General features: G+C 38.3%; 1 protein-coding gene and 1 non-coding gene across 2 annotated transcripts in view; one reads left to right on the top strand and one right to left on the bottom strand.

The window, feature by feature from the left end:
* The window catches only part of EcR (Ecdysone receptor), a 289,167-nt gene extending 287,382 nt beyond the window's left edge, over positions 1-1,785 (bottom strand). The window contains exon 1 of the mRNA XM_074087735.1: positions 1,478-1,785. The gene's annotated coding sequence lies outside the window, so the exon portion shown is untranslated. The remainder of the gene's footprint in view (positions 1-1,477) is intronic.
* Positions 1,786-16,543: 14,758 nt separating this feature from the next.
* On the top strand, positions 16,544-16,616 carry TRNAR-CCU (transfer RNA arginine (anticodon CCU)). Its single transcript has one exon. It is a non-coding gene; the product is annotated as a tRNA-Arg (tRNA).
* The last annotated feature ends 7,516 nt before the right edge of the window (positions 16,617-24,132 follow it).

Raw genomic sequence — 24,132 nt, 5'->3', positions numbered from 1 at the left:
TTCCTTTGCGGCAAATTTTGAGAACCACATTGCGTTTGTGGGGTTATTTCGGAATACAGAGATTGAAAAAATCTGTAACTATGGATATTACTAACGAAATAAAAAATAAAAATGAATGGGGTAATTTCAGCCTAAAAAGAAATATGAATCTTGAGCCAAATTATAATAAAGTCCTCCTTTCAATAACACGCAGAATAACCCCGCTATATTCCGAAATAGCCCCTGTGCCAAAAAAATAAGTTACTAGTTTTTGAATACCAATATTTCCATAAATCGATCATATTTTAGAAACTCTTTTATATAGTATATAAGATCGATTAGTGGAAACGACAGAAATATCCTAAGACTTTAAATATAATGCACCAACTCGGAGTAATTAACGAAATTACAAACGTCATGTCAACTCATCAAAAATCCACGTGGAATTACCCCAAAGCACCTTATTTGGCTAATTTTATTAACGGAGTGTTTCATACAAAAAAAATATTCAAGTTTTTGAGCTTCACCCTTATTTCGACAAGACCCTAAGTATAGTAAAATAAAAACACAAGGAGAGAACTGTGTGAATACAGTGTACCAAAACTAGTGGATATAAAATACAATACAATACAACGACACTTTATTGAACATAATAACAGTATTACAAAGTACATAGAAATTTTCCAAGATAAGCAATAGGCAATGCGTACCTATACTATGGTAAAGGATAGATTAGCAATGGACGGCAATAGCTACGATAAAGACGTAATTCCGGAAAGTGTCGTAGCGAATAACGCATCCACTTTCACATCGATTATTGTCAATGATGTTTTGAAATATTCGAGTGATTATTTTATATTGTTTCTGGCCGTAAACGCTCTCTTAAAGACTGGTGATGATTCAGATTTACATATAACAGCTATATTTAGTAATATAATAATATGTACGTAAGTTATTTTGCGTTTGCAGTGTCACCTTAAAAAAGAAATGTTTGATTAAGTACAAGTTTTGGCATAATTAACCTAGTTACATTGCAAGCGACATTAGTAATTATTTCGTGGACGTAGCCAAGTAGAATAATGCTTCGTAATAGTTGGAAACTGGCGCTTGCTTTGGCATGAATAAACAATCACTCAACCTATTTCGAGGCAGGCCATTTGCTCATGCTTCTAGTAAGTACCTAGGTATGTCTATATAAGTGGAATTTATCTACGTTGAACCTAGATACGGCTGAAGCACAAATCAAAACAAACAACGTTTATCTATAGTAAAACCTGCGCACCCATTCAAATAGGCATGTTTATTCTCGCTGCTCCAACGGCTTGGTTAAAAAATAGTTTATTTAAAGATATAACCTCATTCCTGGGCGCGCTAACAGGCGAAAGTAACTCGCTACGCGCATTAGATAATGCGATACGTGAATGCAACACTGAACCCGGCTCGAACATAAACAAGCAAGAAATCGATGTCCACGCCGACATCCACAGTAAACACTCACCGTATTGCTGTTGCTCCACGACTCCAACGGGTTGGTTACCACACTTTGATGACAAAATCAATGCAATGAGAAAAACAATAACAAATAATAAAGTCCATAGGCGCAGAGCAGACCGAAGCGCTCGGCTATTGACGTAATCGCACTGAAGGATTTGGGGGCAGCACTGCCGGGAAGCGCGCGTGACGTCACAGATGCTTCGGGGATGCGATCGCGGTAATTTTGTCGGTTTATCTCTTATTGTTTTGAAGGAGAAAGAGTTGGGAATTGAGTGCTGCGACGTCGTGGGGCATTGAGTGTGCGCACTCGAGTCCGAGGCGGTACTGGCGGCGGCCGCTAGGCGGCGCTGCGGGCCGCCCGTATTGATAAAAGCGCAGGGCGCGGGGCTGCCGCGACCCGAACGCGGTGCGTCACATCTCGCGAACAGCGACGACCAACCTTGAACTCTCGCTATCGGATATTAGATAATACCACCTTGGATAAAATAATGCGGTAACAAACAAGACATAATTGATAAGGGGGAAAGGCGTAGATGGTTACACGCGCCGCCGTAGCCATGAACCGCTACGAGGTCGTTTTTTTGAAGCGAGCGTAGTGTTTACTTACCTACGATAGAAGCCAATTAATGTGCTGCCGGTGATTCTCCGCAAAATAGACGTAAACTAGACAGAGTGCACCAATATTGAAAATTAATTTTCCAAATTTGTGCACTAAATCTAATTTAACGCGTTATTTTTTCAGCCTACCTATACTGCCCTCCTAAGTCAAAAGGCGCTATCTCAAAAAATCACTTTTGAGTTATTAATACTATTGTGTAGCTTAAAACATTCTGCATCACATGGTGTAAATGACAGAAAAGCGATTTTTTTAGATAGCGCTTTTCGGCTTAGGAGGGCAGTATACAGGGTGCGACCCGCTACAAGGCATAGGTCTTAACTCAGAAAGTGCGGATTGGGAGCTTCACACACGCCATTGAATCTCTACAATATTTTCCTTCACGGTAAAATTCATGGTTCATATAGTGCTTGGAATGGAAATTACAACAGTTATAATTTTGTGTATCAGTTTTTTTTTATATTTTCAAAGTTTCCAAGTTAAGCATTTAATTAAGACTGGTTTTTAGGAATCTTTTTGTATTAATTTATAATTTTTACTTTTACGGTCATCCCGTAAAACCTAAATTGAAAATAAAAACTGAAATATAGATGCACCGGTAAACCAGAAAAATAAGACCAGCACTGTGAATCGAGCCCAGGTCCTCGGCATTCCGTGCCACGTGCTATACCGCTACACCACTGCTGGACAACGGTACAAACACAAATTTCCTCTATGCAGCACCTATCTCATCTTGTTTGTTCCTTATTTAGCCACTTAAGCAGTGACGCTAACGCAACGTTAGCGTAAGTTTCTCGATGAGGGCTACGGTATAAATGACGCTAGCGTCACTGCTTAAGTGAGCTGCGTAAGTGTGCTGCGTAAGCTGAGATATGTGCTGCATAGGGGAAATTTGTGTCTGTACCGTTGTCCAGCAGTAGTGTAGCGGTATGGCACGTGGCACGGAATGCCGAGGACCTGGGTTCGATTCCAAGTGATGGTCTTATTTTTCTGGTTTTTCTGTGCATCTATATTTCAGTTTGTATTTTCAATGCAGCATTTATTTTTTGTATTGTTAATGATGTACAGGACAACTCGCGCGCCGCGCGTCAATGACTTGACACCTAATTTGAATATTCATCTGTCGATAATATTTCAGAGACGTGACTGGAATGGTAATGTGTGCCGTAAAGCTATGATTTCGGAAAATTTCGCAGAGCTCTTTGCCAGAGATGTTATCTAAGTTGAATGAAACAGCGACTTGAGGAGTTTAAATGGCTAAATTAAATACCTATTAGGTGCTTATGATTATTGTTTTTTAACCCCTTACGCAAAAAGAGGGGTGTTATAAGTTTGACCGCTATGTGTGTGTCTGTATGTCTGTCTGTGGCACCGTAGCTCTTAAACGGGTAGGCTGATTTGAATGCGGTTTTGTTTATTTGATAGCAGGTTTTTTAGCGACGGTTCTTAGACATGTTTTATCAAAATCGGTTCAGCCGTTTTTGAGATATTAAACTTTGAACTTTAACTTTTAAGTTTGGGGTTTCCAACCTCTTGTTGGTTAGGTTATTACTAGCCTGTTGCACGCGACTCCGTCCGCGTAGAATTAGTTTATCTCTATCCCGCGGGAACTATGCAATTTTCCGGGACAAAAACTATCCAATGTCCTCCCCGGGTCTCAAACTATCTATCCCAAATTTCATCTAAATCGGTTCAGTGGTTTAGGCATGATGATGTAACAAACATACAAACATTCACATTTATAATACTTATTTAGTGGGATTATTGTTACCCAGGCAGAAAACTACTCAGTGAGGGCTAATTGACACAAAATCTTAAAAGAGGCAGTGTTGTGTGTTCTGTTTTGTGTATATGTGGTGTATGTATGTATATATATATGTATTTTACATGTTTTTTTATTCGACTGGATGGCAAACGAGCAAGTGTGTCTCCTGATGGTAAGAGATCACCACCGCCCATAAACATCTGCAACACCAGGGGTATTGCAGGCGCGTTACCAACCTAGAGGCCTAAGATGGGTTACCTCAAGTGCCAGTAATTTCACCGGCTGTCATACTCTCCACGCCGAAACACAACAGTGCAAGCAATGCTGCTTCACGGCAGGATTAGCGAGCAAGATGGTGGTAGCAATTTGGGCGGACCTTGCACAAGGTCCTACCACCTGCATAGTAGTGTGTAGTTTATTTGTGGTGCCCGCGGCTTCGCCCCCAGTGTATTTTTTTTTTAATTTTCTAAATCTTCTTTTATAAGAACCTTCTCCTGACAATAGCAAACAACAAAAGAAGAATTAGCGAAATCGGTCCAGCCGTTCACGCGTGATGCCGTGACCAAGGGAAATAGGGGTTCAATTTTATATATTAAGATTGTTTTAGTTACTTAATTTAAAATTTCGGTTCTTTTATGTTTTCATTGTACTCGTAGTGTCTACTCTTGTGTCTGATATCCTGTCAATCGTTCAAAGGTTAACTGAAAGAGGTCCCTTCAAGGGATAAGTTCGCCTTTGTACATCTTATTATCCTGTGTTAAGTATGTTATTTTCATGTGCGCCTATTGGACTCCTCCCTCCCTCCCTCATTGGAACATTGCGCGTTGTTATAAAAAATTCACCTACCAGTACCTCTTGGTTAAGTTTGAAGCTATTATGAAGAATGACCTGGGTTAGTCGGGATATGTAACAGGAATGCAGCCAGTAGAAATGGTGCAGTGTTGCCAGGTGAACGAAATAAAAATGCCGTAGCAATTTTTTGTAGTATTCTCCAAAATATGGATTGAATTTCTTTATTAATACTAACTGGTTAAAAGAAATGTGTTAATTTGCTTTACGTCATAAATATTAGCTTCGGTATATTTAAGTGCAGAAAAAAATATATGTACCTAACCTACGCCTTCCCTTAAAATTATAAAAAGGTATATTCAGTATTTTTTTGCAATATGTCATAATCTAAATGACTACGGAGCATACTGGCTTTTAAATTTTGTAGCTTCACTAACTTGCGCCCGAGTCTTTGCCCCTGGTGCAGAATTTCCCAGAACTGGCCATGGGAATTTCAATTTTTTTCTACATCTTTAATGCATTGCAACCTTTATGCAAAAACTCGGCTTTTATACAAGTGATAGGACGTCAAAGACGTGTAAGATAGCCCCAAAAATTCGCCATTGCAGCCATAAATTGATTCACTTGGCAACACTGACATTGAGCAGGCGCGCTACGACTGGTTAGTATATAGGTATGTAGATACGTATATATCGTCTTGCGCTAGCCGGCCATTTGCATTTGCCTGTACCAAGACATGTAAACGAGGTCTAGTAACGCCACGAATTAATAAAGGCAAGTAATATATTCATCAAAAGTGCCTAGCGATATTTTTAGGGTTCCGAACCCAAAGGGTAAAAACGGAAGCTCTATTACTAAGACTTCTCGGTCCGTCCGTCTGTCATCAGGCTGTATCTCATGAACCGTGATAGTTAGACAGTTAACATTTTCACAGATTATGCATAACTGTGGCTGCTATAACAACAAATACTAAAAATAGAAAAAAATATTCACAACTGTGAGTATGTTTATTCGTTTATTACGCTGCCATGCGTACGTATTGTAGCATAATCTATGGTTGATTGAGACTGTGAAAAAGAAAAATAAAAAAAACACTGGATGATTAGACCAAACATGTTAAGGTTGTTTTATTCTAGCTAAGATGTAGGCACGTCATCACTGACGTCACATAAAAAACTTAGGCAACCCGATGGGAATTTAGTTATTTCAAGGCCACGTCACTATTATCTACTCATAATAACCTGACTGGAGATTTGAGAGGACTGGAGAGTGATAAAATAGTTGGTGCCCGAGATTCGTTATGGTTAAAAGGAAATTCTGTGTGTGGAAAAGAAAAAAAAAAGTTTAAGCGTCAGTGTTCTCATAAGTTGGTAAAACTACGCATCTGTGAATCAACAATATTTTAGCAACTTAAGCCTCATTAAAAAAAATTGCTATCTTCGTTTTGCAAATTCATTGGTACAGGGGTTGACCTTGAGATGTTGCACTACTGCGCCCGATGCATGCACTCTCTTCCTTTCGCTCACCCCCCTCGTCTCGCCGGGGGTCAGGCTTTTTACTTATGTGTGCAGCGTCGCAGTAAAAACGGATTGACAGAACATTCTTGAAAACTCAAGAAAGTTCTAGGAACTTTCTTGACACTTTCACGAGTATTTAAAAAAAGTTGCCGATCTGTAAGTTTCCTGTGGGATTTTTTCGTAATTATAGCATTATTACCTAATACCACATATTAATAAGGCAGGCTGCGTGTCTGCTATAGCTTGAACCGCTGAATCGATTTTAATAAAATGTAATATGAAGAATTTGAGATACCTACTGGGAAGGGCATAGGATTGTTTTTATCCCGGAAAATGATATAGTTGCCGCGGGATAGCGACCTATGATTTTTTGCAGACGGAGTCGCGGCCATAATAAGCGATTTAAGGATAAAGTATTAATAATTATCATTATTGAAGCAGCCTGACGTTTGAGAAACTAGCGATAAACCTATTAAGTTTGATCAACATATCTTACCTACCTTACTGTATTAAAAATAAAGTTGTGTTAAATACTTGTGATGTATACATATCATTTAATAATATTGTAAATCTGTTTAAAAAAATATACCTCGTTGAGTTTCTTGCCCGATTCTTCTAAACGGAGGTTTTTCCAAACCGGTGGTAGATTTTTTTTTGACATTCATAAGTGCTCATTATAGCCTAAATTGAATAAAGATATTTTGACTTTGACTTTAAATAGTTTATAGCAGTAAGATTTTATTTTTTGACAGCATTTGTAAGCACTTTTTTACTCTATTTTACTATCTACTCTAAATACGTATTTGTAGGTCATTAGGATAAAAAACCAATAATCTTCTATCTATCGCAGATAGTCACTCCAATAATTTTATTAATGAATAAAAGTTCAACAACTGAAACAAAACAACATAGAAAGTATAAGTATATAAATCGCATAGGGTTGCTTTCCTGACGTAAACAAAAAGAATAATGGAAATTTGCGAGTCTCACGAGAAGAGTTTCATAATGAGGGCAAAGCAGCGGGCACAATTAAACTCAAACTCAAACTCACAACATTTATATAACATAAAAAAACACACTACATCACAACAAGGACACAGTAAAAACATAAATAGAAGAAGAGAAAAAAATTAGAGACGTTGTGCTGTAGTGTGATGCCAAAAGGACTCAGCTCAGCATGTGCCGTAGCCCTGTAACCAGGGCAGTAGTATTGATTAATGAAGTAGATTGTCGATTTTCGTGGATCAATACAAATTGACCTGGAGCCACGGGTTCACAGTGGATGCAGGCCACTTCCAACTGAACCACCAAGAGTTTTATGGTAAAGGCCTTCTTATTTCCAACAGCTACGGCTGATAGATAATATGATTATGATGATGGAATAATAATTAAGTTTATTTTAACTACTGTATTAATTCAAAGTCGTCAAACCCCTATCCTAACCAGTGTTTGCCTCCCAGCTTACAGCAACAGTGCCCCCTACATCCCCCCCTGGCTGGTCAAGGGCGCCTTCTGATGTAGCACTTACATAAACTAGACTAAACGAACTTGCCGTACTAGTAAAACCGCAAGGGAATTTGCTCTATAAAGACTTCGCTCATTCTATGAATGTGTATGTTTAAATGTGAACCAATAAAGCTAAGATTTAAACATAAACACCTCACGCAATGTCAAAGACCTCTTTTAAAACTAATTATGGTCCAAAGTAATAATTCCCAACAGGTTTTTAATATCGCCCCAATTAAAGAATGTGGTCTGTATTGCTGACGTATAAAGTTCATTTGAACTGCCTTATCCAACTTAACATGACAGATTGAAGCCATCAATATGTAATTTCGTTGTCGATAAGTAAAATATTTAAGCGAATTTACAAGACATCGTGCCGCACCTAACATGGTACAAGCGGAGATGTTATCTTGCTAACGGCGGATTATTTCGCACAAGAGGATTAATCTTCCAATTGCTAAGTGCAAATTTAACAAGATTATCAGCGCCGCAGACATGTTGCAAGTTGCAGTATCCTTAGCGCATTAATCAAGAGGCCTGTTCCAAATAAATCCTTAAGAAGAGCTTCTGATGATTAATAATCACGAACTTCGAGACGCCCTATGATTAGTGCACCCAATTTATCGCCCGGCAGGCTTATGTATGAAGATTGAAATCTTTTTTATTTCAAATTTTGAGGAAGCTCGTGCTACCCGGAGATTTGAAATAAATTAAAGAATGGTATTAGGCGCTCGAGGGGTTCGTCTAGTTAACCTTTGGTGTCAAACTGGTTTGAAGTTGTGGAAGATAGAGTGAGGAAATTTAATGAGAATGTTAAAAATGTAAAGTTATTACTTCGGGGCAATCTGTGGGGGGACGGGCATCCGAAACAATTTGTCAGTCTGAAGGCGGGAGATTTGGGTCCGCGGTTGGACCTTTTTATTTTTATTTTGCAATGTTTTGACAACTAATGGGAGAGTTGGGATTTCTAAAACGAATAAAATGAAGTTTCGAAACTTGTACTCAGAACAGGTTTTAAATAACAAGATTTATTAGTTACAAATTTAGCATAACAAAATAGATTAGTGACGTTGAGATACCCGTTGTACTGTTAGACAAATGCCGAATACAAATACGAAAAAAACGGATATCTCATTAGACAATATAATTTTCAGCACTTAGTTCATCAGAATCAGCTAACAACATAGTGGGATCAACAAAAATTATGCCCCCACTCGTGCGCGTATTTCAACAAAGTGTGAAGAAAAGGCCAAAAATATGCGTAGGTACTGGGAACGTTGACCTACTCCTTGTACGCATATATCACGTACTCTGTGATATACTAACTAACTGTACTAACACGGAAAGTAAATTCGAAAATAGAGTACTATTTTCGACTTAACTTATAGTGATAGTTAGTGTAAGTATATACAGGATGTCCCAGAAGTACCACGTCACAGTGACACCAGAGGTAGGTCAGCTCAAGAGGAACCTAACCAACCTAACATAACCCCAGTAAAAGTTGCACGGTTTTCGAGTTATTACCGAAATAAAGATTTTTGGGGATGCTCCCCTTTGTCTTGACATTTTTAGTACCAGCATCGACTTGGAAAGCTTTTAATAACAGTTTTTTATGTGTATCGAATCGTGAATAGTTACTTCAGAAGTTTAGTGTGTTATTTTGTCAGTAACTACCGTAAAATGCTGAAAAAAACTTTATTGATCTTGATTTAAGTTGTCTCAAAAATAAGAATTTCAACTTTAACCATCTGCCATGAAAAAAAATTACTAGAAACGAAACAAACAAATAACGCCAATAAGTCCAAGTCGATGCTGGTACTAAAAATGTCAAGACAAAGGGGAGTATTCCCAAAAATCTTTATTTCGCTAATAACTCGAAAACCGTGCAACTTTTACTGAGGTTATGTTAGGCTGGTTAGGTTCCTCTTGAGCTGACCTACCTCTGGTGTCACTGTGACGTGGTACTTCTGGGACACCCTGTATATGATTATGTTTATGTGGAACAATCATAGAAATCGAATTTTCATTCACTTACAGTTAACAAAAAACTTGTTTAAATGATTAAACAGAAACCTATTCTAAACTACAATGCATACTAATATTATAAATGCGAAAGTGTGTGTGTTTGTATCTTTGTCCGTCTTTCACGTCGAAATGTAGCGACGGATCGACGTGATTTGGCATAGAGATAGTTTATGGGCCAGAGAGTGACATAGGCTACTTTTTATCTCGGAAAAATGCACAGCTCCCGAGGGAAGAGCGCGCGATAACCGAATTCCACGCGGGCAAAGCCGCGGGCAAAAGCTAGTACTTAATATACTTGCAAAACCCAAAATCTAACTTTATCGTTCCGTCGATTAGATCATTTGCGAGCACAGCGTCGCATGCGCCTCTCACGATGCAGTTAATGACCGCTTATTGATATTTATGACTTTGGGATCGACTGTATCGCATTACCAGCAGGGTTGCCAACATTATTTGCGAAAGTCGTCAAAATGCTAATGTATATTGGCACATGAAAAATTGGTAAATACAATTCGAGATGGTTTGGGGTATACTACCAATTTTATCAATTTCGTATGTTATTTGTTTGGTTCGGTGCTTAAAATAAACCGGTTAAATGAGTGTTGGGTCAAGCGCAGTGTAGGGTTCTGTACTAATAACACGTGGTAAATTTTCAATTTCAAGTCTAGATCGACTATTACTCATTTATTTTTGAAGCCTAATCTATGATCGTTTTTCTTTTAAATTTGTTATACCTAGTAATATCATGACTTTTTGATATTTTGCAAGTCAACAGTTTAGCTTGAGGGCAGACGCTTGTGCTTGACTCTAATAAAAAGAATTAGCACTTCGATGCTGTTTTGGAAAGATCTCATCCTCATTTTACTTGAAATCCCAAGGTTTCAAGTAAAATGAGGATGAGACCTTTAATTTTCCAATTTTTATTTTACGGCTTAGTCCGCGTAGTAATTGCACCAACATGCAAAATTACAACTTTATGATACTAACCAGTATGTAGTCTCTAAGCTAAGCTGCGTTTGGCCTGACAGACAGACAGACTGTGAAATGGCAAAAATATAAGAGTTCCTTGTAGGACTACGAAACCCTAAGAAAAATAACCCATATAGTTGTCTGTCAAACCCTTAAATACTTCTCTCAGTGCACGAGGGGCATGTACGAACATGGTCGGTTATTGCGATTTATTAAATAAAAATTAAAAAACTATTTGTAAAGTTAATAAAAACAAAATATAAAAATACTCCTTAGAAACTACAGTACATAATACACAAAATAAAATTAACCTAAACCTATAATATAACCTATAAAGTTAATTGGAAGACGTTTAATTTATTCAATTAGGTTCTCTTCGGATCATAATCGAATAAGTTTAAAATCATTTTTCACAGTCTAAGTGCTTGATTAGTTCCATTGAAAGTCTCACTCATTATTTTATTCATTAATTGTCATTGAAAACCCTAATTACTGGCTATATACTGTCATTCAGTGCGTCCGACATCTTGACAAGAACCAGGGATAGATCTCCCAAGATGTTGACATAAACCAGGATAATTCTTATTGCATTCTTGATATCTCATACTTATCATTATCATTTGCATTTATAAATGGTGACCATTTAGATTGCAAGTTTGTTGCTAACATTGGACTGGACCTATTTAGTTACTGACTAACCTAATGATTACCGACTAAGTATTAAGTACCTACATAGATTGCCTGTCCCTTCCCCTTCCTATTTCCCCTCCTTTTTCTATATTGGAAATATTGAAAAGAGATATTGAAAATATGTCTAGCTAGCCGTTACCCGCGACCCTATGTGTTATTTCAGCTATCTACAACTAGAAGAATGCTTCTACGTATCTCATATAATTATAATGTTAGTAACTCTTACTAATAAATATGAAAGACATTATCAAAGGCATGGAGATAACAATTACACCTACTATTAAAGAGTGAAACCTACGTTTGTCATCCCTTTACCTTTAGGAGAAAAACACGATTCGCAGACAGTAAAAGTCTAGGTACTGGGCACTCCACACTCATGGCGTGAACAGCCGCGAAAAGGCATGAACGAGATTGTAAAGGTTTTTACGCGACACGGGGATAGGGATAGCGCTTGTTCACGATTCCAAGTCAGATTTTTGTGTCCATTTCTTGTGTTTGTAGCCGAGAAATGTGAGCGTTTTTACAGATGAAGGCGATGTACGCGCGTTATCCACCATTTTCCTATTAACATAAGTTTTTTGCTTATATTTCATGTTTATTAAGTAGAATATAGACGTTATATTCTACTTATTCAAGAATGTATTTGTTAAAAAAAATAAGCCATTGTTTTTTTTGCTGACTCAGACTTTTTGTCGATTGTGCTTGCATTGTCATTTGGATTACATACCCGTACAATATTCCACATATCTCTATCAGGGGGGATACAGCGGCAGGGATAGGTGGAACAGGGGTACAAATTTCATGTCAATCAGATCACAAGAAATGGGTGAAATTCGACTTGCAAAATTTGATTAAGATCAAAGAAACAAATAAGCATTGAAGTTAAATAATGACATCTAAAATTATGCCAGTGCACACAGTGCCTAAATCACAGCTGTGTTTTTTGCATTTTGTATATTTTGTGTTGGACATTCTGGACTGTGATATAATTGCGAGCGTCGCTTTGACGATGTGAATATTCGCCGTAAATTCACACCATGAGTGTGGAAGCTCCAAACAATATTAACTTTTTACTCTATTTGATCTTCTCGACTCAACGGCAGATAAGCTGCGAACAAATTTGCCTTCGAAAGATTGCTATGTAAATATTTTCCAGCGAAATTGCTAAAGGCTTAATACACCGTACGGGTAGAGTGTCTTTAATATACCCAGTAAGTACAGCTAAATGTTAGGTAAAGAAACATACACGCTTGTAAAGAATGAAATAGGTAAGGATTGTTATAATTAAGCAAGCCGTCGTGGTTGTCGTGGTGGCCTAGTGGTTTGACCTATGGCTTCTCAAGTAGAAAGCCGTGAATTCAAATCCGGACTCGCACCTTTGAGTTCTTCGAAATTCATGTGCGAAGTTACATTTGAAATTTAACACGAGCTTTACGGAAGGGAAACATCGTGAAGAAACCTGCTAAAACCTGCGAAATTATTCAATGGTGTGTGTGAAGTTCCTAATCCGCATTGGGCCTGCGTGGGCACTACGACCCAAGTCCTCTCATTCTGAGAGGAGGCCTGTGCCCAGCAGTGGGACGTAGATGCAGGGATGTTGATGATACCGCCATATGAGTGGTCCAGTTTTTCGCTACTTGCCAAAATTCAGGTTCTTATCTCTATTGCCTTCGGTAACGACACCCTAATCGTATTTTTTTACATTAACGACCAGCCAATAAGTCGTCAAGTGAGGTTATGGGTAATGAAAAAACATCTAGATTTCAGCTTAGGCATTTTCATGACGTTTTCTCACGTAGATAATTTAATACGATTAAGAAAGCCATGTCTTTCTTAATCTAAATTCCTGCTTAATCTTTTAATTGTATCTTATACCTGGACGGCTGCGCTTTGTTCGACATTTTTCGGGATAGTTTAGCTATCCGACAAAAGATGGCGCTTTTCAAGGTAATTAAACTACTCACCGAGAGATGGCGCCACCAAGCTTATATTAAACTTGAAATTTCTGGGTAAAATGAATCTACAGAAGATAGGTAAGATCTTTATATCTACCTATCTATTCATTTTACCTAGGTATTTGACTAGTTTTTATTTATTTTATAATACGTGATAATACTTATAATATATTAAAGTTTGACAGTCAGTAACAATAACATGCACATGGACAGTTTCTTTTCAATTTAATTATTACGTACGTACGATTGAAAAAAAAAATAAAAAAAATCTTTATGTATGATATTAGAATACAATACAATGACTCTTTATATTAAACACCAACACATAGTAAGCAGTACAGAAAACATTATGTATATAGAGATTTTCCAAGGTAAGCAATTGGTGGCCTTATCGCTTCAGAGCGACCTCTTCGAGGCAACCTTTACAATAGACAGACATAAGGATTAGATTTTAGCAGATGGTGCAATCTACAGTACTTATATCAGATATTACTTACAGAATAAAAAAAATAGGAAATTTAGGACGCCGGCACTCGCGGATCAAAAATAACTCGGGCTTTCATCTCAAAAGGTCGGTATAATAAAAATTAAAAGATCCGCTCGATTGACCTGAATAGAGGCTTTGTTGCATGCATCGAGTACCCTCAACCATAGCACTCTTGAACAGTGACGTCAGACGCCACGTGACATAAGCGCAGTTATGGACTGGGAACCTTCACAACGGACGGAACTGAAGACTGGAGGCCCACCACAAATATCTCTCACCAGGCCCTATACTACGAAGTGCCAAATTAGAACTTCGTATCTTGCCGTCCCGCTGACGCTAATATGATTTAATACGAGAATGAGAGAGACGGTACTTTACGAACTTTGATTTTCGAATTTTACCGTCAAGTGTAATGCCGCCTCCACATGCTTGGTGTTTGCCACAAATACCAAACACTGACCACAATCACCCAACACAAACATGGCATCCCCAGGTTTGGCGAACATGGCTGGATTGGCAAACATGGCGGACGACGAGCTTGTTGTGGCAACGATTACTTTCGGGTTGACCTATTTTTATAATAAAGAAAGCAAAATGAAGTTAAACGAAAAAGAAGGAAACCAAGACGTTGGTGGATGATAAAAATTCACAGAAATCGTACAAGGTTTGGATACATCGCAAACACGTTTGTCGAATAGGTACCCTTTGATTTGTGTACAAAAACCGACACCGACGCCGACCACTGGCAAACACGACTAAAAACAGACAAACATAGGCGAACACCTATCCACACGTTCGTGTTCGTTGTTTGGTGTTCGCTGTTTGCCAAGCATGTGGAGGAAGCATAAAAATATGAACTTATTCAACGTTTCAAAAACATGTTACCTAGTACCACAGAATAACTAATAGTACTACCGTATGACGCGCGGTTGGCTCGCCGCGAGGTTTAAGATTGTAACAAATCAAAGTTGTTCTGTATGTACATGGACCGTCATATTATACACAACAACATTGATCACACACGAGCCAACCGCGCGTCACCGCATGTTAATCTGAACTTAGCCTAAAAGGAGAATGAATGAAATGAAATAATGAATCAGGTTATGTCAAAATCCCGCTGTCATTAAGTACATTCGACATGTTCTTGTGTGCGTGACCTCAACTCTACAAGTTGTAGTGGCACTACCTACCTATAACAAAAGACGTGTGATTTATTCGGTCCCAAATAAAAGTGTACCTAAACAGTGCAGTGATAGTGCGTTCAAATGTCAACGTAACGTAAAATAAACCAGACAGTTTTTATTTTTGCGCAATTTCTCAAAATAATAGTACATTATGTCTTAAGGGCGGTAAATAAGTAATTACGAACGAGATTCTATTAGATTAGTCTTTAATGAGTCGATGTTTGTGGCGATACATTGGGCTGCGCTCTTGGCAGCACAGCCCTACGCCTCCCGCAGCATGCTCCGCAGCGTGCGTGTGCATGTGGCAGCAGCGCGCGCAGCGCAGCAGCATTAGTACGGGCATGGACTCATTTACCGACCTTGGGCTTCATGGCAAGCAAATTAGTACGCGCAATGACTCATTTACCGACCACGGGTTTCATGACAATCACATCAAGGTCGAGAGTTTTCTTTGGGGGGTTGCTACCAAGGTAGCCTGCATGTTACGACACTGTTTACGAGCAAGTGTGATGAAAAAGTACCTACCTACCGCTGTGACTATAACTGATTTTTAACGTAGGCTACCTTGGTTGCAACCCCCCAAATAAAACCCTCGACCATAATGTGCTTGTCATGAAGCCCGTGGTCGGTAAATGAGACATTGCCCGTACTAATTTTCATGCCATGAAGCCCAAGGTCGGTAAATGAGTTTGTTACTGCATGGCGTGCTGCTGCTCCGTGCGCGCGCTGCACACGCACACCATGCACATGCTGCGGATTGCCAAGAGCGCAATCAGCGGTATCGGCAATTTTTAATAAAATATTAGTTTTTCTTTTACAAATATAGAATTTTACTCGCAAATGTGATGAAAAACATTGTATGTCACACGGGCGGTACTAGAATTACGAACATCGACTCATTAAAGCCCTCAGTCTTCGACTTTGGGCTTCTAATAGACTCTCGTTCGTAATTCCTTATTTACCGCCCTTGAGACACAATGTACTATAACGTGAAAATAACTTACAGTGGGTTTAACGAAAAATTTTAAAAAAATCGGGATGGTAGTAAGTTTAAAAATTTATAAGGAAAACTATAACGGTTAAGTTTTCTTAAGAATTATTAGTAGTTTAGAGTAAAAAGCAGCTAAGGTATAAAATATATCCAAACTTGGAATATTCCGTACAAAATACGAAATCCTTAGAAAAATATTACTTAATTTTTTCGTAATGGCTACGGAACCCTATTTTGGGCGTGTCCGACACGCTCCTGGCCGGTTTTTATTTTTATTTTTGGCTTACAATTTTTTGCATACATTTTGAGACATGTCTTTATAATGTATTTTTTCAAAAGGTAGGTACCTAATAACTTAGATGAATGATTGGTTGGAGCAATCATTCATTTAAGGGTAATAAATAATTCTAATCTAATCTAATAAAATAAAACATGAATCGGCTTCAGTCAATTCCTTTGTATGAAGCTTAGGTGTGTACAAAGTAAACAATCAACCCTGAAAAAGCTCCCGCTGCATTCTTTTCGACAGGGGCACGGCAGGCTATGCGTAGACGTATTTCGTCCTTCATCCTGTACGCCCCTGTGGCCTAATGGATAAGGCATCGGCCTCCTAAGCCGGGGACTGTGGGTTCGAGTCCCACCAGGGGTAGACATGCTTTTTACATTTTTCTAATTAATTAAAGTGAATACCAATAAGGGAAATATAGACAGACATTTTTTAAATTTTAAAAGTATTCCATAATATGACCAACTTGACTTTAAAATATAACTTCTACACTAAAAGATCGCCGTGACAAATTTGAAACAATAAGTTTTTGTTTTTTTTTTAGTTACAGTACTTGCACCAAAATTTCAAGTTATGCCATTTTTGAAGAGTTCTCTGTTCCGCAGAGACGGTCCTGGATGGGTCTCCAGAATTTCACTACAAAATTATTGTTGTCACCGGATTTACATAAGTATATACCTAGTACATAATACCAAAATTCAGCTAAATCGGGAACTAGATTGACGTGTATGAAAAAATGATTGCACATATTGAAATTACATAGGTACTTTCATACTTACAAATAGATAAACAATACACTTACGAACGTTGCAAGTTACGAGTAAATAAAGCGTGTAAAATATAGAATTATTGGTATGTACCACAGTGTAAACAAACTCCAGCCTTGTCATAAAGCTACGCACGTAAATAAATCGCGGGTCGGCAATTATGACCTCTGTAACTACCAAAACGCCCTTAAGGTATAAATAAGTGCGCAAGGTTTAACGGCCGAGGCCTGCAGGCTGTGCGTGTGTGCGTGGGACGCGTTTGTGCGTTGGGTGCGTGTGTGCGTTGTCTGCGACCTTGCGAGGACGTCTGAAGCCTGAAAGTTGGAGCCGGTGGGAGGGGAGGCACCTGAAATCGATATTCAAATTTTGAGGACAATGCATCAGTGCTCGTGGTGTTAATGTTTGGTGGACGATACTTTTCAATTCATATGTAATAAGAATAGTAATTCATATTAATGAAAGCCGTGGTAGACTTGTGGTTTGACCAATGGCATTTCAAGTAGAGGGTCGTGTCGTAGGTTCGAGCCTGTGCCCTTTCGAGTTTTCGGAGTTTATGGGCGAAATTGCAACAGCAGTACAATAAGTTAACATTGGTAGTAGTAGGTACAAAGACAAAAGACACGGTAGACGTAGGCTAAAATTTAAACCTATAATTAGGTACAGTCTTGAATTTGATTTTTGAAATAACATTTCAAATTTCCATTAGCGAAACCTGCAACGTTTGCAAAGAAATTCAATTGTGTTCCCAATCCATATTATCCAATAGGAACTACGGCCCAAGCCCTCTCGTTTTAAGAGGAGACCTGAGCCCTGCAGCGGGGTGTATATAGGCCGAGATGAGAATCACTTAGCTCAGTATAGGTGACAAACATGAAAGAATCATCGTAAATGTAAGTGTAGGTGTCATTTAGTTAGAATATTGGTTAGGGTATCAATAAAGTATATTTTATCTAATGTAATTCTTATGTCATTTCTTATTTGGAAGGTCAAACTTGTCTATAGGAACATGTCAATGCCGGATTTATATTTTTTATGAGTGTAGGCCATTTTATTTACGCCGCTCCATGTAGGTACGAGTAGGTACCAAGTAGGTGGGTAAGGCCGCGAATTTTAACCAATGTGACATAGAAATAACATAAAAAAAATACGTGACGTTACCATAAAACGTAACGCAAATTTTTATAAAGCCTAGATCAAACTGGTAAAAAATCCCATTAGATAACGTATGTATGAAAAAAAAATACATGTCAAATAATAAAGTGAAGTTTTTATTTTTACTAGAACTTTCTGACGATACTGATCTTAAATCTGTCCTATATGAAATCTATAGAGCTAAACATGAGAATGTGGAAGTAGAAGTACCCTCTAGTTGACGAACATCTTTCCAAAAGTGTATCTTTACATGCCTCTCTAACACTGACAATAAGGTGCACATTTATAAGCATAACGAATTTGGATGTGTTTTTTTTTTTATTCGACTGGATGGCAAACGATCAAATGAGTAAGAGATCACCACCGCCCATAAAAATCTGCAACGCCAGGGGTATTGCAGACGCGTTGCGAACCTAGAGGCCTATGATGGGATACCTCACGTGCCAGTAATTTCACCGGCTGTCTTACTCACCACGCCGAAACACAACAGTGCAAGCACTGCTGCTTCACGGCAGGATTAGCGAGGAAGATGGTGGTAGCAATCCGGGCGGACCTTGCACAAGGTCCTACCACCTAGTTGTAAGCATGCTTGTGACTTCGACTGTACAAGCTATTAAATACCTCAAAGAAATGGCCAAAACCCTAAATCACAGGTTTTACCAATTTCGGAAGTAGTATCTTAGTTAAGTGGACAATGTAAAATGATGTTTTTGGAAATAAATTATTATGATTATTAAGTTTAGATAACAAATGAACTAAGTAGGTAAGTGAATCTCTCCGTTTGTCTCTCACTTTAAATACGCTATGCATGTAGCAGGACGTGAACACAGAACTCGCCACAATTCTCTTGTGCCGATCCCTGCACCTACAGATTAAAATTTATTTAACTTCAAAATATCCATCTAACTAACTTACTGTGCGTGCATTCATTGGAAATCTAATAATAAACTGGTGTAAGTTAGAATTTTTCTGTGTGAACTTCCCTTTACCACATTTTTTCGTTACGTTATGTACAAAATACGTAGCATTTTGTAAAAATGTAACGTAATCGTAACGAAAGTGTAACGTATTTTATACAAAAAATTGTTTATCATGGTGAATAACGACATTTTGAACATAATAACACATGCCACTTACATGGAAAAGATTACCCTATCGTATGAAAAAACAACCAGTTAAAAATAATCACTACTTACCCTTAAAATCGAACAAGCACTTTCGACGTTTTTTCGAAAAAAAACCTCCGCGTAACTTTTGATGGCTGTTTGTCAACAAACTGATGAGATTTTTTTATCTCATCGATGTTGCCCTATTAGAGTATTAGTTGCCAGTGTACAAAAACAAATTTCTACCGAAATTGGCGTTAAAGGTAGCCTAATTAAGCGTCACCTAAGTATTCGTAACGAAAACGTGGTTTTTTGGCACGTGAAAAGAAATAAATATAAAACATGAAAATTATTTGATTATCATGATTCCGCAATCGGTAGGACTATCGTTATATCATAAAATTTTGTTTAAACAAAATCATGATCATGAGAAGTTAAATAGCATGAAAATAATAAGGTATTAAGTACTCGTGGTCAAAAAAAATAGTCAATTTTCGTTACGTTTTGGACGGTAATATATTTTTATTATTTTTTTAAAAGGGTTTAAATCAATTATCTCATTTGCGACCTTGAGAGTTTATATCGTGTCATATAATAAAAATAAAATTAAACCTCTAGGTGTTATCAGTTTTTTTTTATCAGCGTTCCAAATTTGAAACGTCCAAATTGGTCAAAATTCGCGGCCTTACCCAGGTACCTTTCTAAAATAATAATTTTCTTGTCCTCTGAAATCTGCCGACCCTTGGACGCTGCTGCCCCCAGGACGCGGCCTATACGGCCTATTGACAAACACAGGACTGGAACATGCTACTTCTAGATACAAGTAAGAACGATCCTTATCAAGTTTTCACCTATATTTACTGCTAGTAAATACATCCCAACATATTTTAGGCACAAAAAGATATTTCTTCCGTACGAAATTCTGTTTTTATGAATTACCTACTTTTTATCAAACGACAAGAGACGTAACGAATTCATTGGAAGTTTTGCAGGATAGAATATCGCCCACACTGCAAAGTTTACCCAATTTATACTTTGCGTGTAAAGAAATCAAAAAATAGCCAAATTGGGTTCATTCATTGAATACTATACAAATATTCGGGTAGGCTAGAAATGCCAATTCCGATTTAATATTAGGTCTATTGAAGTTTAAATTTATCTAAATTCACTGATTAAATTATTAAATTGGTCTAGTGCAAGTCGGTCTAGTAGTTAGGCACTAGTCATACATATACATACATTGCAAGCTAAATAAAACCATGTAAAAAGACGACGATTACCTACCTCGGACACAATACACACAACCAACACACAACTAACGTTTGTTACGTATATTGTGCCTTGGACGTGTATTGACGGGGAAAAGTCTTTTACGCTCTTATTGCGTTTCTTGTCATTATACCTGTTGTAGGACGTCCACTGTTGGACAAAAGACATAAAGCCTCCCCCATAGACCTCCAGTTGCTCCGGTTGGAAGTGACCTGCAACCTGCAGCTTTAACCAGGTTATCCGTCCTGATCGATAAGTATAATCTTAGTTCGAAACATCGTCAGCATTAACCAATGTCGTATAGAGGCCGATAAAAGTTTATCGTGTCACTTGCCTAGGTTATGACATTTCAGCAACGATATAAATCATTCGACATGCCATTTCAGGCAATATACGATACCATTGTAGTAAGCGCACACGCAAATAATACCCACCCACTAATACCCACGACCGATAATGCGGCGAGAGTTTTCTTTATTGATTTTGTTCATTGCGCGTACTACCAGATAACAACTGGGTGGCGAGCGTGTCAACCGCGCAATGAACAGAGAAATCGCTTGCCGCCCGCCGGTCGCAAATTTTCATGGTCAGGCTGCAAGTTTAATTCACGTTGAACACGCAACGTTGCCTAGCTACGATTTGTGAATGCTTTTATTTGTTACGCTACGACTATACCTACTTCTGTGTGTAAATTCACAGTTATCAACACAAAGAGAATTTTCAGCGTCGCGAAAAGGCGCGTTCATGAATCGCGCGTTAACTGCGTCAAAAAATATGCCGTCTCATAGCACAGCTCATAGCCCTTTGGCTTGGAACGCACTGCGATTAAATGTGAGCGTTTTAGTGCACCGTCTCTTTTCAAGCGACACTCTGAGGGTGAAGACGGCCGCAGCGGTAAAACCGCTCACGTTTAATCGCAGTACGCCCTAAGCCATCATAGTAGCCGTAGGACGTCCATTGCCAACATATGCCTCCTACGTAGACCTCTAGTTGCATCGGTTGGAAGCGGCCTGCATCCACCGTGAACCCACGACTTTAACAAGGTCTTCCGTCCTGCTGCGCTTACCGATCCGCGGTCTCCTTTTGAGAAACCTAAGTCATAAAAACATCGTTAAATGATTCAAGGGTCGTTACAAAATTCCACTCGCAAATGCCAAACAAATAATGTCCCGTATGCAAATGTACTGTGTAACCTACAAATTCCGTGTGTAGTGAGACAAGTGCCTTATTCAGACAGACATGCTTGTAGTAAACAAACATCCCGCCAAGTCTCGAGTATGGGACACAAAAACCTCGAGACACGGCCTTGGCTGACCTAGATGAGATAGCTTGGTAATGGTTGGCGAAGTGTCCCAATGCTGTTTTTACCTAAAGGAGTGTTATTTTTCGAGCGTTTGTTGTAGGTATCTATGTTTATTTCTTTGCTCCTCTATGTAGCCTAAATTAATGGACGGTTTTCAGCATAATGAGGGTATTAGATTTGTCAAAACAGTCGGAGCGACCTAGGAATATTTCAAAATGGCGTCCGCAAAAAAAATACTGGGGGGATTATTTATTCATTTCATAAATATGAGCATCTCAAGGAAGCTAATAATAAACTCATTCCTAACAGAACAAGACTTTATCAGTTTCACAAGAATATAAAAAAAAACTCGCTGCCTAAAACTGAAAAGGCTGCCTTATGTGTTAAAATAATAAAAAAAACAGTAGGTCCTGTTGAAATTTGTTACTTAACTGAGTTCTAGACCACTAGACTGGTTTTCCTTTTTAGTTTTTATAAAAAGCATTTTTAAGGTAGTTGGGTTTTTTATAACATTGTGACGAACGAGTATGCAGATCAGCTGATGGTAAGCAATCTCCACCGCCAATGTACAGTGGCAATTCCGTGGCAGTCGCTGATGCCTTACAGAATTTTGAGAAAGCGGTAGCCTTCTTTCTTGAAGCCCCCAAACTTCATTCCAGAAATAACTATCAAAAAAACAAGTGAAAGAGCCCTTTGCTTTATAATGAAGTTGTTTTCATCTCTACAAGTCACGTCACATTGAAATTTACTTAATCGCGACTACAAAATGCAACTAACTTTCGCGTCAAAATGCGTCAAGTTTTAATTCAACTTCGCTTAATCAGCGTCTCGGTTGTTACAAAAGATGGTATATAAATTGATAGCAAAGTTTAGGTGCAAGCGACCTTTCGGCGCGGCGAACGAACGCATGACATTGAAAGCGGACGGGTAGGCCCGCCCAACCCCACTACCTCAAAGGGAGGTTTGTAGCTACAGCTGGGTATTGTTAACTTAATGGACTGAGGTGGATCCCGAAACGCAGCGTTTTTTGTCAATAATGCAGGATTTGAGGCTTTAAATTGGTGCTTTAGATCAATAAACATATACTCTGCAATGAGTTGTGGAGTGCGTCCAAACTGAAAACAACCGCAACATTTTAAAATGTTACGTTACGACTGCAAACGAATTTTGACGATAGTCAGATGGGTCAAAATGTTATTTTATTTAACTTTTTCAACACATGAAAGTTCACTTCTGAATGTAGGTAAGTAAGTCAAAATATGTTCAAGCACAACAAATGAGCGTATGCTTTCTGCAGGGCCGGATTGAGGGAAGGGCAACCGGGGCTACAGCCCCGGGGCCTTCACAAAAGAGGGCCAATAAAGACTTCGGATATTTTTTTTTCAACTAGTAAACAACTATTAATCTATTCGTTCACTTCAATCAGGCAATCAGTAAAATATCAAAACCTCAAATGGCCCTCATTTTATTTTGAGAGTAGTTTGGGCGGCGGGGGAGCTCCACTTGTTTGTTGCCCCAAGGCCTCCCCAGACCTCTAAATCGGGCCCTGGCTTTCTGCGTCAAATTCTAAAAACTAAAACTAGTTAAAGAATAAAATATAATATAGTCCTTCATTATTTTACACATAAAAAAGTCGTAGATAGTTGTAAATAATCATGCTACGCTAGGTACTCTCTAGTAACGTCACGAAATGATGAGATACTTTAAAAATAGATATTATAATAGGAATAATACCTAAACTAGGTACCTACTGTGATTTGATTACGTATGATTTATGTAGATATATATTTAGGTAAAAACAATAGCACAGAAATAGTTCTCAGTTATTAATTATGGATGAATTAAATATATTTTCGATTGTGTGTAAAAATATTCTTTTACGTACACTAGCAACCTCCTAGCAACTTTCTCTTTTGCGCCATCTAGAGGGAATATGATGAACTACATAGTTCAGAGTCTAGAGGAATACACTCCAAGTAGCGGAACGAATAGAGCTACTCGTATCAAGAAGCGTTGACTACTTACAAGTTCTACGCGGCGCTTCAGAGATGGCGCTGTGCACCTGTGTGATGTTTTCATAGTTTTTCCAACATTGGTTTTGCTTATTATTTACTTGTCTTGTCCGAATATTTTTAATAGGATTTATGTACGCTAGATGTACGAACAGGTATGAATTTAGTTAGTCCTTTTACTTAACTTAAATATCAAGCGTGCGAAGTTAAATCTGGCTACAAATATGTAATTTTGTTCGGTTCGGTGCCATTTTTATTTAAAGTAGATAA

This window comes from Choristoneura fumiferana, chromosome 5 (assembly GCF_025370935.1).
Source record: "Choristoneura fumiferana chromosome 5, NRCan_CFum_1, whole genome shotgun sequence".
NCBI lineage: Eukaryota > Metazoa > Arthropoda > Insecta > Lepidoptera > Tortricidae > Choristoneura > Choristoneura fumiferana.
This window is presented reverse-complemented; position numbering and strand designations above follow the sequence as displayed.